Here is a 16,618-nt window from a genome sequence, read left to right as displayed (position 1 = left end):
CCAGAAAATTTAAGGGCCTGACCACAGCTTACTCTCTAGTTCCTACAGTTGTCTGTGTTTCAATATCCTATATGAGGGGGGAATGGTAGCTCAGACGGTAAAGAACCCGCCTGCAATGTGGGAGACCTGGGTTCCATGCCTGGGCTGGGAAGATCCCTTGGAGAAGGGAAAGGCTACCCACTCCAGTATTCTGGCCTGGAGAATTCCATGGACTGTATAGTCCATGGGGTCCCAAAGAGTCAGACATGACTAAGCAACTTTCACTTTCATATTCACTTAAAGGTATGCAAGGGTGTCCCTGGTGGCTCAGACAGTAAAGACTCTGCCTGCAATGCAGGAGATGCGGGTTTGATTCCTTGGTTAGGAAAATCCCCTGGAGAAGGGAATGCGTACCCACTCCAGTATTCTTGCCTGGAGAATTCCATGGACAAAGGAGCCTGGCAGGCTACAGTCCATGGGTCATAAAGAGTTGGACAACAGTGACGAACACTTACTTAAAGATATTTGAGGTCTTAAACCCCAGTGAACATAAATGTAATGTTATTTGGATGTAAGATCTTTGCAAACATCATCAAGTTAAGATGAGGTCATTAAGGTGGACCCTAATGTGAGATGACTGGTGTCTTTAGAAGAAGGAAATTTGGTCACAGACTCAGGAGAATATCATGTAAAGACATGGATGCATAGAAAAAGAATGCCATATAAAGACAGAGACACACAGGGAGATGGCCATGCGATGACGGCAGCAGAGATCAAAATGCTGCAGCTGTGCACCAAGGCATGCCAAGGATTGCTGACAGACACCAGAAACTACAAGAGGCAAGAAAGAATTATCCCCTCCAGGTTTCAGAGGGAGCCTGGCCCTGCTGGCACCTTGATTTTGTACTACTGATCTCCAGATCTTTCAGAAAATATATTTCTATTGTTTTAAACCACCCAGTTTGGGGACTTCTGTGGTAGTTCAGTGGCTAAGACTCTGAGCTCCTAATGCAGGGTGCCATGGTTCAATCCCTGATTGGGGAACTAAATCCCATATGCTGCAACAAAAGATCCTGCATGCTGCAAGGAAAATAGGAGATCTCGAATGCTGCAAGGAAGACCTGGTGTAGTGGGAAAAAAAGCAAAATAAAAAACCCACCAGCTTCAGGTACTTTGCTGTAGATATCAGGTGTATTTAATATTCCTTATCACTGGAGGGTTTGTATCAAGGCTAATAGAACCATCAGTTAAGTGTATGATGGGAAAGAGCCCTTCCCTGTGTGGAAAGTAGACTAAATCCAGTCAATGTGACATATTTTAATTAAAAGCCCATAATTAGGAATGCAATGATGAGAAGTCATTGGCTCTTATCCTCAGTTATTTCATAGTTTAGATCATTTCTAAGGTTTACATAACTCTATTGTATTATTTTATGGTAATGATGCTAAAGCTGAAACTCCAGTACTTTGGCCACCTCATGCGAAGAGTTGACTCATTGGAAAAGACTCTGATGCTGGGAGGGATTGGGGGCAGGAGGAGAAGGGGACGACAGAGGATGAGATGGCTGGATGGCATCACTGACTCGATGGACGTGAGTCTGGGTGAACTCCGGGAGTTGGTGCTGGACAGGGAGGCCTGGCGTGCTGCATTTCATGGGGTTGCAAAGAGTGGGACACAACTGAGCGACTGATCTGATCTGATCTGAAGGTGTATTAACTGTGGAAAATCAAATAGCTTGTCACATTGCAGATAAATTTAATAATAAAAGCATACAAGGCAAGACCTAATAGAATGAGTTTGCTTATCAAGAAAGGATTTTGATCCTAAAATGTCAGGTGATTAAAGATGAATCTTTTAATATGAAACAACTTTTCTTTCTTAAAAAAAATATTTTTTATGTAGGCCATTTTAAAAGTCTTTAATGAATTTGTTACAATATTGCTTCTGTTTTATTTATTCTTATTTCTTTCATTTTTTGGTTGCAAGGCATGTGGAATCCTAGCTTCCTGACCAGGGATCCAACACCCCCTGCATCAGAAGGCAAAGTCTTAACCACTGGACCACTAGAAAGTACCAAATACAACTTTTTTATATAAATTATTTTCCAGTGTCAAAAAAAGGCTCCTTCTAATACAAAGGTTGATACACGCATATGACTAAAATAGCATCTGTGGCTTGAACACAGTTTATGTTTATGCAAGCATATTATTTCTCTACATTTAAATAAAAGATTATATTTTCAAACGCTGTTAGTTGGAAAGTGTACATATAATAATTAAGAAAGGTTTAGAATTTTAGTTTTAGAAAACTAAACATTGTGGACTACACATGCTTTCACTGGTTCCACATGAATTATTTGGTTTTACAATTTTTATCATGAAAATTTAAAAATATACCCCAAATTGGAATAATGTAATCAGTTCTCCTGTAGCCATCACTCTGGTCCAACAATCAGCATTGTAGAGTGTTTTAAATAACCACTTTCATGATTCAAGGACAGTAAGCCTGACATCAAATGAGCAAACAATAAATTTGTTAATACTTAAATATTCCACACTGAGAATAATGCCAGGCTCATGGGAGACTCAACACTTTTGTGTTAGTAATATTGCTGTTTTATAATCCAAAAGAGGTCTTTGCTTGCTTTGTAAGAGTGCATTTTGAAAAGTTAAAGGAAAGGCTGTAGAAAAGTTACTATTGCGATTGTATTAAAAAATCACTCATGATGCTCAGCAAGGTGAAAGGCTATTGTCATTTCTCCTGGCAGGCACTTAGTCTAAGTTAGAATGTAGTGAGACTTTTTAAAGCATCATGCTTTAAAATCTCTCTCCCCTTCAAAACACCGCTTAACTTAAAAAGTATATAGTTGAGATCCCAGGGCTTTAAAAAATATTATTATTCAACATTTTCCTCTATCGTCAAAATTAGTTTTCAAGCTGCATAGTTTTCCTTTGTGTGAACTACTCCTTATTCAGCCTTTCCCTGTTTGGGGCTGTTAATGGTCATTTCAGGTTTTAGCTATTATACAGAACACTGCTCTGGGAGTCCTTATGCATGAACTCTAATTGCATTCTTAATTATTCCTTAAGACACACACCTGTAGGTGTAATTATATCGATAAAGATCCTAAAACATATTACTAAACTGCTTTCTAGAAGGATCACAGTATTTTAATCTTCAACCACCACAGATCCTTAGTAGCAATAGGTATTATTTTTTTTAATCTAATTTAGAGGGAAAACCTTAAATTTTTGCACGTTTTCATTCACAGACTTATAAGTAAGGTGGAGTATGCTTTTTCCTGTAAATAGAACATTCGTATTTTATACTATGTATTGATTTTTTTAGTTTAACTGTTTTTCTCATAAGGTTTTATTTTTTAAAATTACTTATTTATTAGCAATATTTAGATAACATAGGTATTCACCTAAAGGGTTATTTTGGAGATATATTTATGCAGGTAAAGTTCTTTTCTCTTTTTGCCCATTTCTTGTGGCACATGTTATCCTGACCAGGGACTGAAGCAGTGCCCCCTGCATTGGGAGCTCAGAGTCTGAACCACTGGACCATCAGGGAAGTCCCTGGCGATATATTAATGAGTAGAGAGTTTTTAGTTTATTTTTCTGTAAATCTTTAGAATCATCATCAAATGAATATTCAGTAGAATTATCTGCATACGTGACTCCTGTGTATAAAGCAGCTCAATAATTCCCTGTAGTGGATGAATAATGAGGTCTCCTCCGTATCTATTTCCCCCCCAGCCCCACCCTCCCCCATGCCCACCAACATCCCGACCCAGGTGTGGCCGCTGAGCGGTTGGGTGACGGACCTGGACTCTACGGGCAGCCCCAGGTGTCTAACTTCAGCACAGTAATCTCGTTCTCGCTAGGGATTGGTCAGGGTTCTAGGTCTGAGCCAATAAGGGCCTTGGATCTGATGACGGGGGGGTTGAGGGGGGGCGGAATTAATTCTGCAGAAAGCAGGTGAATTAACCTGGCAAATAAGATGTGAGTGCGAGTTCTCTGGACGCGACTTGGAACTCCTTCGAACTGCTCTGGAACGACTTGGAACCGCTACTCCTAAAAGAGCGTCACGTACTGAAAAGACCATTGCCTTTTCCCTGGACGCTGTCGTGAGTGGATGTGAAGTCAGAACAGTGGTAGTGGTTTAACAGCCAGCCTGAGGATACAGCCGGAGCAGACAGGAGGGTAGAGCCAGGAAGGATAGTAGGGATCCAAGATAGAATCATGGAGTTAACCATAACCAGAATCGCCTGACCTCCAGGTAGGGACGTTGTTAATTTCCTTCGTGTTTTTTAAGCTTGAGTTGAATTTTCAATTAATTTCAAAGCAAATATTGAATCGATACTTATTTAAAGTTACCTATTAAATACAATCCAGACTTTTACCTTGGCCTGTGATATCTCCGCCCATTTCCTGACTTATTCCCTGTATACTAGCCAGGGTAGAGTATTAACTATGGCTTCCAGTTTCATTGTTTAAAATATTTCTCAATCATAAGTTATAAAAGTTTAATTTTGCTTGAAGTCCTAGCTAAAATCTTAACGTCCTCTAAAGCAGGGGTTCCCACACTCTGGGCTGTCAGATGGGTACCTCCTGTCAGATCAGCCACAGTATTGGGTTAGAAACAAAGACCACAATAAATGCTAATGCACTGAATCATCCCTGAACAATCCCCTTTACCTTGGTCTGTGGAAAAATGTCTTCCATAAAACCAGTCCCTGGTGCCAGAAAGCTTGGGGATTGCTGCATAGGGCAGTCCACGATGACTTCAGCTGAAATGAATCATATGCACCTGTAAGTTATAACACTTACTTTGTTTTCTCTTTTGTTCATTCATTTACCCAATGCCTAGTTTATGCATCTTAATTCTCACGTGTATCACATGCTATCTCATGGAGTTTATTCCTGTCCTATCCTTTCTACAAGACTGTTGGCTCCTTGAGGACAACTGTTGCATCTTTCTGTTTTTACCTATTGTATAAAGTATAGCCATATGTAACTTTATTTTCTCTTCCTCAAGGGCGTACATTTTTAAAACTCTGTGATATGAGAATAGTTGTTCTCTATTATATAAAGGTGAAGGAAGTAGAAAGTCATTTCCTAAAATTAACCAGCAAATTATTTGCTCTATTGTAACTACTGAAAAATATAATTTATAAACTGGAGGTGCAGCTACTGACAAGTTGAATCTGAGATGGGACTTGAGTCCCATTGTATCCATGCTTTGAGCACTATATAGCATATAGTCAGCTCTCAATAAATGTTATTTGAATATGCAAAATGGGGCCTCCACTGAGGAAAAAGTAATGAGAACTTTGAGAATCACTGGAATGATATTAATTAGATGAGCAGATTTAAATGAGTTCTGACTTGCTTAAATAACAAAGCGAAATCTGCATGATTTAGAGCTGTGACTAGTTTCATGGGCTCCATAGCCCATGAAATAACATGTTATTCAAAATTCACAAGTGATGAAGTTCCAGGTATTTTTAATGAGCTCCTGAAGATTAATTTTTACTCAATGCTTTTTATATGCCAAGCTCTGTGCTCTAATGCTCATACATTTTGTTGAGACCACAATTTCTGAACGCTAAATACGTTGCCAAGGTCTCATGGCAAACAAGTAACAGAGCTGGGGCTGCAATTCAAGCCTGTCCACCTTCAAGGACCTTGCCTCTTCCACTCCACACTTATGTCAGCTGAGCAACTGCCAAGCAATCTGTGGTGAAGACTGTTGTTCTGCATAGTTTCCTGGGGGCAACAGGAAGGACTGGCTCATGCCAGGCTTCTGCTCCTGACACTTGGTGGCCTTCAATCCCTTAACTCATTCTGTATTCATTCAATCTGTAGTTACCAAGAAGCCATCCAGTGTTGGCTACTTCAGTTCAGTCTCTCTGTCCTGTCTGACTTTTTGCAACACCATGAACCACAACACGCCAGGCCTCCCTGTCCATCACCAACTCTCGGAGTTTACCCAAACCCATGCCCACTGAGTCGGTGATGCCATCCAACCATCTCATCCTCTATCGTCCCCTTCTTCTCCTGCCCTCAATCTTTCCCAGCATCAGGGTCTTTTCAAATGAGTCAGCTCTTCGAATCAGGTGGCCAAAGTATTGGAGCCTCAGCTTCAACATCAGTCCTTCCAATGAACACCCAGGACTGATCTCCTTTAGGATGGACTGGTTGATCTCCTTGCAGTCCAAGGGACTCTCAAGAGTCTTCTCCAACACCATAGTTCAAAAGCATCAATTCTTTGGTGCTCAGCTTTCTTTATAGTCCAACTCTCACATCCATACATGACTACTGGAAAAACCATAGCCTTGACTAGACGGACCTTAACTGTGTGTTAAGCTTCCAAAATGATTAAGGCATAGTTTCTTCTCTGAAGGTGCTTGCAGAGTAGTAAATAAGGCAGATATTCCTGCTGCTAATGTAGGAATCACCAGAGTCTATGCTTTCCTTTCTCTGTTAACACTCACTAATCCTTTATCATAAGCTCCCTGTTTTACAACTGTTGATAGTTCTTTCCTATTCTTCCCGAATCTTTATGTTGGTAACTACCAGGTTGACATGTATAGCCCTAACCTCTTGGCTGCACCACAGGCTCTAACAGCCTACTCACCATGTCCAACTGGATGATCAGTAGACAACCAGTCTGTCATTTCCAAACCACCGCACCAGAATCCTCATCCTCCCACTCCCAAACGTGTCCCTTCCTAGTGTTTTCCATCTTATCTGAATAAATCACTTATTTGTACATCTCAGAATAATTTCATTTATTCAGTTGCTCAAGCCAAACATCATGGCCTCCTGACACCTCTCCTCCTTGTTTGTGTCACATCTACAAAGCAAATCATGTTGATGCGATCTTCAAATTATATTACAGTCTCCACGGCCACAACTCTTAGTCCATCTGGACGGAGGCCACAGCATCAGCACCCATCTATTTCCTCTTTCCCATGCCCTGATGCCTGTCGTCTTTTCTCCACCTAAAGACCACAGCAGTTCTTAAAAAATAACAAAACAACAACAACAAAAAACAATCCAAAACAGTCAGAATCATGTTATATTATTTTATAGCGCCAAATGATGTAGCTGCATTGTTTCACTCAAAATATAACCCAAAATTCTTATTTTGCTTAAAAGGCTCTTCCCAGTCTGACCCCAGGCTACTGTATAATCTCATCTTCTCCTACTCTTTTTTTTTTTGTTACCTCAGCTCCAAAACTCCCTTTCTTACTAACCCTTGAACAGGTCAAGCTTGAACACTTATCTGGAGCTCTTCCTGGAATAATATCCCCTGATATCCATAGGACTCACTTCCTGACTTGATTTAGGCCTCAGCACAGAGACCAGTTGCTTAACTGGTCAGCACAGAGACCAGTTATTTCCAGGAACTACTGCTAAGTCACTTCAGTTGTGTCCGACTCTGTGCAACCCTATAGACGGCAGCCCACCAGGCTCCCCCGTCCCTGGGATTCTCCAGGCAAGAGCACTGGAAAACCCTATCTAAAACATAGTACCTCCCATCACACCTTATCTGTATAGTCTGCTTTATTCTTTTTCTTAGCAGTTATCATCACCTAGAAGGTATCAAATTTTGTTTTCTGTCTTGCTTTACTACAATAGAATAGAGACTGTGGGAGTTGGTTTTTTGGGTCAACTTGGCTAGGCTGTAGTACCTAGTTATTCAATTAAACATGAATCAATGTGTGGCTATGAAGGTATTACGATTACGATGGTTAGCTGACTTTAAGGAAGGAGACCAGCCTCCTCTATAATCCAGGTGGGCCTGGCCCAAACTGTTGATGATCCTTAAGTGAGCTACTGAGGCTTAAATATGGAAGAAATTCTACTTATGGACTTTAGCTTCTCTTGGAGAGTTTTGAGCCTGCTTTGTAGATTTTGGACTTCGCAGTCCCTTGGTTTTGCAAAACCAATGTCTTGAGACAGATCTCAATATAAATATGTATTTTAACACATATGTATATGCTGCTGCTGCTACTGCTAAGTCACTTCAATCATGTCTGACTCTGCGACCCCATAGATGACAGCCCACCAGGCTCCCCCGTCCCTGGGATTCTCCAGGCAAGAACTCTGGAGTGGGTTGCCATTGCCTTCTCCAGTGCATTAAAGTGAAAAGTGAAAGTGAAGTCGCTCAGTCATGTCCGACTCTTCGCGACCCCATGGACCACAGCCTACCAGGCTCCTCCGTCCATGGGAGTTTCCAGGCAAGAGTACTGGAGTGGGGTGCCATTGCCTTCTCCATGTATATGCTACATGTATTTATATTTTAAATATATTATAGATATTTATATATTTAAATTAAATATAAATGTATTTTTATATGACATATAAATTATACATATTTATATAAATTTCTGGGGGTGGGTGTGTGTATCCTACTGGTTCTGTTTCTCTGGTAGACCCTGACTGAAGGAGAGACTATACTGAACCTTTTTGCCTCTTCAGATCTCTCTCTGCTCCTCTTTGCCATACTCTGTAGCCCTGCATGGCCCTGCTCTGACTGCACTGGGGGCCTCCTTTGCCTTCTAGTTGGAGTCAGCTGATAGGAGTGAGTTGGATGAACTTGAGATCAGGAGATGGGGTATTTATTCACCAGAGTCACTCCCAGCTGGCACTGCAGGCTGATAATGACCCTTTATTGAAAGCCAAACCTCTTGTCAGGCAGCCCCTTTCCTGAGTCTTTTCCCAGGTTCTGATAACTGCTCCCTTCCATGCTTCCTTCAAACCTTGAGATATTAACTGCTTCCCGTGACTATTCAGCTCAGTCGTGTCTGACTCTTTGCAACCCCATGGACTGCAGCACACCAGGCCTCCCTGTCCATCACCAACTCCTGGAATTTACTCAAACTCATGTCCGTTCAGTCAGTGATGCCATTCAACCATTTCATCCTCTGTCGTCCCCTTCTCAGCCTGCCTTCAATCTTTCCCAGCATTAGGGTCTTTTCAAATGAGTCAGCTCTTCGCATCAGGTGGCTAAAGTATTGGAGCTTCAGCTTCAACATCAGTCCTTCCAGTGAACACCCAGGACTGATCTCCTTTATGATGGACTGGTTGGATCTCCTTGCAGTCCAAGGGACTCTCAGAAGTCTTCTCCAACACCACAGTTCAAAAGCATCAGTTCTTCAGGGCTCAGCTTTCTTCACAGTCCAACTCTCACAGCCATACCTGGCTACTGGTAAAACCATAGCTTTGACTAGATGGACCTTTGTTGACATAGTAATGTCTCTGCTTTTTAACATGCTGTCTAGGTTGGTCATAACTTTCTTCCAAGGAGCAAGTGTCTTTTAGTTTCATGGCTGCAGTCGCCGTAGGCAGTGAATTTGGAGCACATAAAAATAAAGTCTGTCACTGTTTCCATTGCTTCCCCATCTATTAGCCTGGGGGTATTGCATTATCCTTTGCTAATTACCTTAAAACCTGCTCACATCTTTGACAAGAGTCTTTAGATTGTACTCTTCCCTCTCACCCTGTTCAAATAAGCTCTGTGTGTTTCCTGCTGAGACTGTAAGTGATACAGAAGTTTATCTTCCTTTTTTTTTGTTTGTTTGTTTCTTACTACTAACTAGGGCTTCCCTGATAGCTCAGTTGGTAAAGAATCCACTTGCAATGCAGGAGACCCTGGTTTGATTCCTGGGTCAGGAAGATCCGCTGGAGAAGGGATAGGCTACCCACTCCAGTATTCTTGGGCTTCCCTTGTGGCTCAGCTGGTAAAGAATCTGCCTGCAATGTAGGAGACCTGAATTCAATCCCTGGGTTGGGAAGATCCCCTGAAGAAGGGAAAGGCTACCCACTCCAGTATTCTGGCCTGGAGAATCCCATGGACTGTCCATGGGGTCACAAATAGCTGGACACCACCAAGTGACTTTCACTTTCACTTTTCACTGCTAAATATATCCCAAGTATCTAGAATAGTAGGATCTCCATAAATATTTGCTAAATTGATGACCAGATGAGCATGTAAGCTTCATTTTAGTCACTCTTTCATAAATACACTTTACTGTCTCAGAAGCACCCCACATTTACTTTCCCATCTCCCACCTAGAACAACTCTCTTCTATCTCTCTATCTATGTATCCAACCACTGAGATGGAGGTTAAATGTGAACTTTAAGTAAACATTCCCAGTTATTCCAATGGCCAGGATTGACCTTTTATCTCTTAAACAGAACTTAAGAGTTTAATCATATCTAGACTTGTACTGGTGATTGTAAGTTCCTTGAGGACAATAATCAATTTTTAACTGTTTCTTTTATAAAGCCCAAGTAGTGCTGATTATTTATTCAAAATGGCTTAGAAGTAACATCCTTTGGTATTATTTCTGGAGACATGGAACCATTGGAATTTTCTCAGTTGATTTTGTGAAAGTAGTTTCTTCATCTTAGTGTGGTGAGAATTTTAAAATCTATATGCATCTTGATTATAGGCACTACATTTTATTTTAGGATATAATGCTGCATTTAAAAAAAACTTTTTAAGGCCAACTTCAATCTGTGACTGCACATCCTTCTATAAGAAACAAAAAAGCAAAGGCATTAAGTAACAGCAAGGGTAAATTGTACTCTCTCTCACTTAATGCACAAAATACCATTTTTTAAGAATTTAGGATGCTACATAGCCTGGAGCTTAGAGCAAAGTGTTGTAATCTGGGTTTCTGATTTGAATTGAGCTGTTATTTCTGAGAGGTAATTTAATCTTTTCTGTACTCTGTCAATCCAGCAAGAAAGCCTGCATATTTACAAAGCAAGAATCAATTATACAACAAACAAAACTAAACATACTATGTCTGGGTTAACAAATCGTGCTTCACTAAGCTTTTAATAATACTAATGCCTTGGGACTTCCCTGGTGGTCCAGTGGTTAAGAATTCACCTTCCAATGCAGGGGACGCAGGTTCGATCTCTGATGAGGGAACTAACATCCCACCTGCTGTGGGACTACTGAACCTGCGTGCCATATTGAAAATCCTGAGTGGCACAACCAAGAGCAGATAAAGCCATAAATAGATTAAAAAAAAAAAAAAAAAAAAACAACTAATGCCTTTAAATGCTCTTGTGGTATTAAAATGATACTGTCAAAACTTACCAGATACACAAAATAGGCAGTCTTAAGTGGAAGATTCCCTGGAGGAAGGCATGACAACCCATTCCAGTATTCTTGCCTGGAAAATACCAGGGATAGAGGAGCCTGATGGGCTATAGTCCATGTGGTTGCAAAGCATCAGACATGCCTGAGCATGCACACACATGCAAAAAATATCAGCCTACGTTTATGTGGAATAAATATGCCTGGAGAAAATATCCTCTTGTCCATATTCCTAGGTTTTCCCCCTGTGATTAATAAAAATTCCTCCTCCCCTGAAATCATCAGAAGGACTAAGTGGTTCAGGGCTGAGCTGCTCTCTATAATATGCTTTGAAGGAGAGCAAATGTGTTTTGTCAATTAGCTAGTTATTGCCTCTTTCCTTTTATAAAGATCAACTAGGGCCGATTAGAAAACTAGAGAAAAGGAACTTTTAACAGCAAGATGAGGACATTAAAGCCGATATTGTAGAGAACCAAATGGAAAGCATTAGAACGGCATTATTGATTGTTCAGCCTGAAAAAAAAAATATGGTAATTATTCCTCAAATAGCAGGAAAAATGGACAAGATCATCTACTGTGTCTCTTCCAGCTCTGCGATCTTACCTAACTCTCTCGGGGTAATAAAATGTGAATGATACTTTCAGATGAATTTGGAGGTGTCTATATCTGTGGTGCTTGAATCATCCAGGCTTTCAAAAAACAGCATGTAATTTCTCCCTCAGCCATGTAGCTTACAGAACCAACACACCAGGTCTCTTACCTTAGACCTTATAATTTAATACAGTACCAGTAAGTTGAACCTAGAGGAAATCTGAGTCATGCTTTTGAATATTTTCATAACTTTCTGAAAGCAGTCTACTCAAACAAGTTGTGTTTCTACTGACATTCAAATTCGATACTAACATCTCTCCATTTATCCTATTAACTTTTCCTTCATTGTTACTAACATGAGGATTTGGTATTTTCAGAAAATACCATGTATTCCCAAACACCACCTTTTATATTTCGAAAATTTACAATGTCTTTCCGAAACTCTCACATTATTATCCTGTTAGGTGTCATTCTGCTAAAACCATGTATCACTAATATGTCACAGTGATGTTGTGACATTTTCACTTGCAAAATGTTTAAGATTTTCCAAGTAGACACCATCCAGTGCTTGCCTTCAATACAAATTTCCCCCTGGAGTTCCCTCCACAGAAAGCAATCTTGTTCAGTAGCCTGTTAACAGCACATTTTTTACATGAAGAGGTAAAGCCAATTGTTGGAAACTAATCCATAGTGGAAACAACAGGGAGTGCACCTTACTGGGATCAAACAAAGCATTACTGAAATTTTAGTAAGAGATCACCAAGTCACGTTATTTCTAAAGCATCTGAAAAATACAACATCTAGCTTGAGAGAGAGGAGATGGAATCAGAGATAAGAAAGGATAGTCCCATAATCTTGGCAGGCCCATGAATGATTGGAAAATTCTCCCAAGCTGTGGGCCTTTTAGTCTGACAGCCCTGATATGTCATTCTTCCTGAATATACACATCCTAATTGGAGATGTGGCATTTTATGCATATGCACGTGTGCAGTCAGCATAAAAGGGCAATACATGTCTTAGAGAAGATTCATTTTACAGAGATAATATTCATGCGGAAGGAATTGAACAAAACACATCACAAATCACCTTTTTGTGGGTCTATGAGTGAGAAAGAACCTCCCTCCCTGTATTATCTATTGAGATTAAGGAATTCCCCCCACCACCATTACTTACCTTTAAATACTTATTAATTTATGAAGTGAATAAACACACTTTTGTGAAAAATATGAGTTTTGTTTATTGTATAGCAGATCTTATGGACTAACATTATGTTCTTTCAGTAAATAATTCTCCTTTGGAGCATAGTAACCCAATACAGATATTTTCCCTCTCTTCAGTTGTTTTTCCTTATATTGTTTTAGTACAAAGAATGCTACAATGTAGAAGAATAAGGTAATCTCCTATCCTAATGACTTGGTTCACTGCCCAAAATGGCAATTTTGTCTCCTCTGTGAAAGAGAGTGGGCTTAGGGTCTTCCATTCAAAGTGCTAGGGAACACTGCAGAGTGGGTGACCAAACAGCTAGATAGTGAAGTCTCATCACTTACTAGTACCTTTTGGTCCAATGTAGTCACTGTCAAAATCTGTAGTAAGGTATCTTTTATCTAAGCTATAGATGCTTAGTTGCTCAGATGTGTGCGACTCTTTGTGACCCCATGGCTTTCTGTCCATAGGGATTCTCCAGGCAAGAATACTGGAGTGGGTTGCCATGCCTACTTCCAGGGGATCTTCCCAACCCAGGAATTGAACCCAGGTCTCCCACATTGCAGGCAGATTCTTTACCATCAGAGACACTAGGGAAGCCCTTTATCTAAGCTGCTGCTGCTGCTAAGTCGCTTCAGTGATGTCCAACTCTGTGCAACCCCATAGAGGGCAGCCCACCAGGCTCCCCTGTTCCTGGGATTCTCCAGGCAAGAACACTGGAGTGGGTTGTCATTTCCTTCTCCAATGCATGAAAGTGAAAGTGAAGTCACTCAGTCATGACCCCATGGACTGCCGCCTACCAGGCTCCTCCGTCCATGGGAGTTTCCAGGCAAGAGTACTGGAGTGGGGTAAGCTAGATAGTCCCAAATACCAGGGCCAATTATGACCGAAGCAGTGAAGCTTTCATCTGTAATTCATGCCTGTTCCAAAGGCCTCTCCCTCTGTACCAATTCTGCCAGTCTGTAATTCACTTTAAATAACTTTAGAACCACTCCATTGTGTGAGACTTATTACCAATTGAAATGAAGATGTACCCTTGAAGTAGAACACCTTTAAAAATTATGATTTTAGTATTATGTTCTGGGCTCAGGCCGTGAATGATGCTTTATGAGAAAAGGTGGAAGTTTTTTAAAAAACAATTACTCCTAAACTAAAATTATGAGCCATCTGGAGAAAATTTAGTAATACAGGGAAATTATCCAAACAATACACAAAAAAATATGTTTTGAGAAAATTAGCATTTTTGCCTTTGTTTGAGTATCTGGATAATTGTGTTAAACTCTAGCCAGAATTAATCACTAGAAACATAGTCATCCTGAGTTTTCATGATTACTTTCACTGTAATAATTGCTTGTCAAATGTCAAAACCAATCTGGCTTGTGTTCTGACTTTCTGCTCTTACGTACAACTTTTCTTTTGTTATATTTTCAGACATGCTCATTTAGATCCACAAATAACTTAATTCATTCCAAAATTAGACTCCCGAGATTCTTTCCTCTGAGCCTCCTAAAAGGTCTTCTTGCTGCTAATTCAATCTCCCCAAAGCATTTTCACAATCAACAAATATGAATCATGCTATAACATTTTGCTAAATCTAATAATCTACATTTTCTCAGTCTTGGATATCACTCACCTGCAGTTATCCCAGTGAAATGGACTTTTGTAATTCTTACAAAACCAGATAACCAGATTATGTGAATTAAAGTTGGAAGGCAGAGGCCATGTGGTGTGAGACACAGAACACGGCTATTTAGGAGATAAGATCTTAGAGGCCGATTAGTCTGAGACTCTCTCTTTGTTTTTACAAAATGAAGATACACTGGTTATTCTGTGGATTATGTGACTGTTGAAAAAATTCCAATCTCAAGATATTTTCATGTATACTTATTTCCTAATAAGCTATTTATGTATGGCAGCTTCTTCCAGATATAATTTTAAAATACTGTCACTCATTTTATAGAATAGCATAGTGCTTAGAAGAAGCCAATGAATGTGTTTTTTCTGTGTCACATTATCATCCTTGAATGAAGAAGAAAAAATGTCTTCATTTATTTAAAAAGTTGCTTTTCCCATATGGGTCATTACATAGTACTGAGTATTTCCCAGGTGGCGCTTGTGGTAAAGAACCCATCTGCCAATGCAGGAGACATTAGAAATGTGGATTCAGTCCCTGGGTCTGGAAGATCCCCTGGGATGGAAATGGCAACCGACTCCAGTATTCTTGCCTGGAGAATTCAATGGACAGAGGAGCCTCATGGGCTATAGTCCATGGGGTCGCAAAGAATTGGATATGACTGAAGCAGCTTAGCATAGTATTGAGTGGGGTTCCCTGTGCTGTGCAGTGGATCCTTGTTGGTTATCTTTTTTTTTTTTTTTTTTAGTGTAGTAGTGTGTGTTTTGTAGATGGTATTGTGTCTCCTGGTTTATCCCTCCTCCCAGCGCCCCCCTTGGTAACCATGAAGTTGTTTTCTGCATCTGTAGACTCTATTTCCATTTTGTAAGTGGGTTCCATTTATACCATTTTTTAGATTCCACATATAAGTGATCCCATAGTATAAAAAGTGAAATAAAAAAAGCTTCTGATTTTTAAAATATTTTGTGTATAAAATACAGAGAAATTGAGTCTCTACACCTAAATATTTAGTAGTCAGATATTTAATGGGGGCAGGAGGAACCCTCTTATATTTTCTCTTAAATGAAGATAATGCTACAATAAATCACAAATTTATATATATTTATACCAAAAATATAAGCTGGGTTTTGGTTTGGAATTGCATCTTACATATTCAAAGGGTGAATATTGACAACATAAACAAAGCATTCTCTTTCAATACTTGAATTCTTGCTTCCTGGGATTTTGTTGTGGTTGCTGGCATTTTATATTGAAAAGCTTGATCTTTGATGAAATGCAGAAACATTACAATTCAAAATATTCCAGTAAAGGACAAATTGGGGGGCAGTGTTTTTGATAGAAACAAACAGCAAGGTTTAAAGGTGGCGTGTATTTTTAGAAATATGGTTTACTCATCTGTTCAACGTTAGACATTTCTTATACACTAAGTGCTCGGTAGGCAACAGGGATAAGAAAAGATGAAGAAAAATAGGCCTCTGCCCTTACTGAGTTCAACCTCTAAGGCAGTCTTTTTGGAAGGTGGGTTCTTTGCATTAGTTTAAAATGTAGGATGCTTGTTTAAAATGTAGGTTTCTGGCTTTCCTCTCTATCCTTGAATCTCTAACAGGAGAATCAGCATGTGTTAACAAACTCCCTTGGCAATTCATTTGTTCTCCAGATTAAAGGAGACCTTGAACATTGTTTAAACAGGAGTCAGAAGTGCAGTCTACCTCTCCAATACCTGGGGTGAGCTTGGGACCACCATTCTGCTTTTTTCACTTCAAATTTTTATTCCATAAAATGAGAGTGAAAGAGGTGACTTAGAAAATACCTAATCTTTTTCCTACTTTCATCTAAGGTAAGGGATGCTATTCCATATGGTACTCCATCCCAGGTCCTCTGGTACCTGGTTTCCCTCTTTCTTGCAGTGTTAAATCTTGCTGCTATTATTTCTGAAAAGGGACAACACAGCAAAATAACAAAGAGAAGGAAACGAATCAAATATCTGACTTTTGAGTTTCAAAAGGCCATATCCAGGCAAAAGACATTATTATATTTAGAAGAATATGAAATAAATCAGAGGCATTGTTTTTTCTTGAACT

The 16,618-nt window shown here is 39.9% G+C and overlaps 1 long non-coding RNA gene across 50 annotated transcripts in view; it reads left to right on the top strand.

Moving 5' to 3' along the window:
• The first annotated feature begins 3,895 nt into the window (after positions 1 to 3,895).
• The window catches only part of LOC147361841 (uncharacterized), a 256,268-nt gene continuing 243,545 nt past the window's right edge, over positions 3,896 to 16,618 (top strand). For 25 of the 50 annotated variants that reach the window (XR_015138316.1, XR_015138311.1, XR_015138314.1 and 22 more), the window contains exon 1: positions 3,897 to 4,263. This is a non-coding gene — a long non-coding RNA (uncharacterized LOC147361841). Of the gene's footprint in view, positions 4,264 to 16,618 lie in introns of all 50 variants that reach the window. The other 25 variants (XR_015138323.1, XR_015138301.1, XR_015138320.1 and 22 more) reach the window with 2 other exon arrangements.

The sequence above is a fragment of the Bos grunniens genome, chromosome 12 (assembly GCF_055505025.1).
Source record: "Bos grunniens cultivar Pamir isolate PY7600 chromosome 12, Bosgru_T2T1.0, whole genome shotgun sequence".
Classification (NCBI taxonomy): domain Eukaryota; kingdom Metazoa; phylum Chordata; class Mammalia; order Artiodactyla; family Bovidae; genus Bos; species Bos grunniens.
Note: the sequence above shows the minus strand (reverse complement) of the source record. Positions and strands in the feature narration are given on the sequence as shown.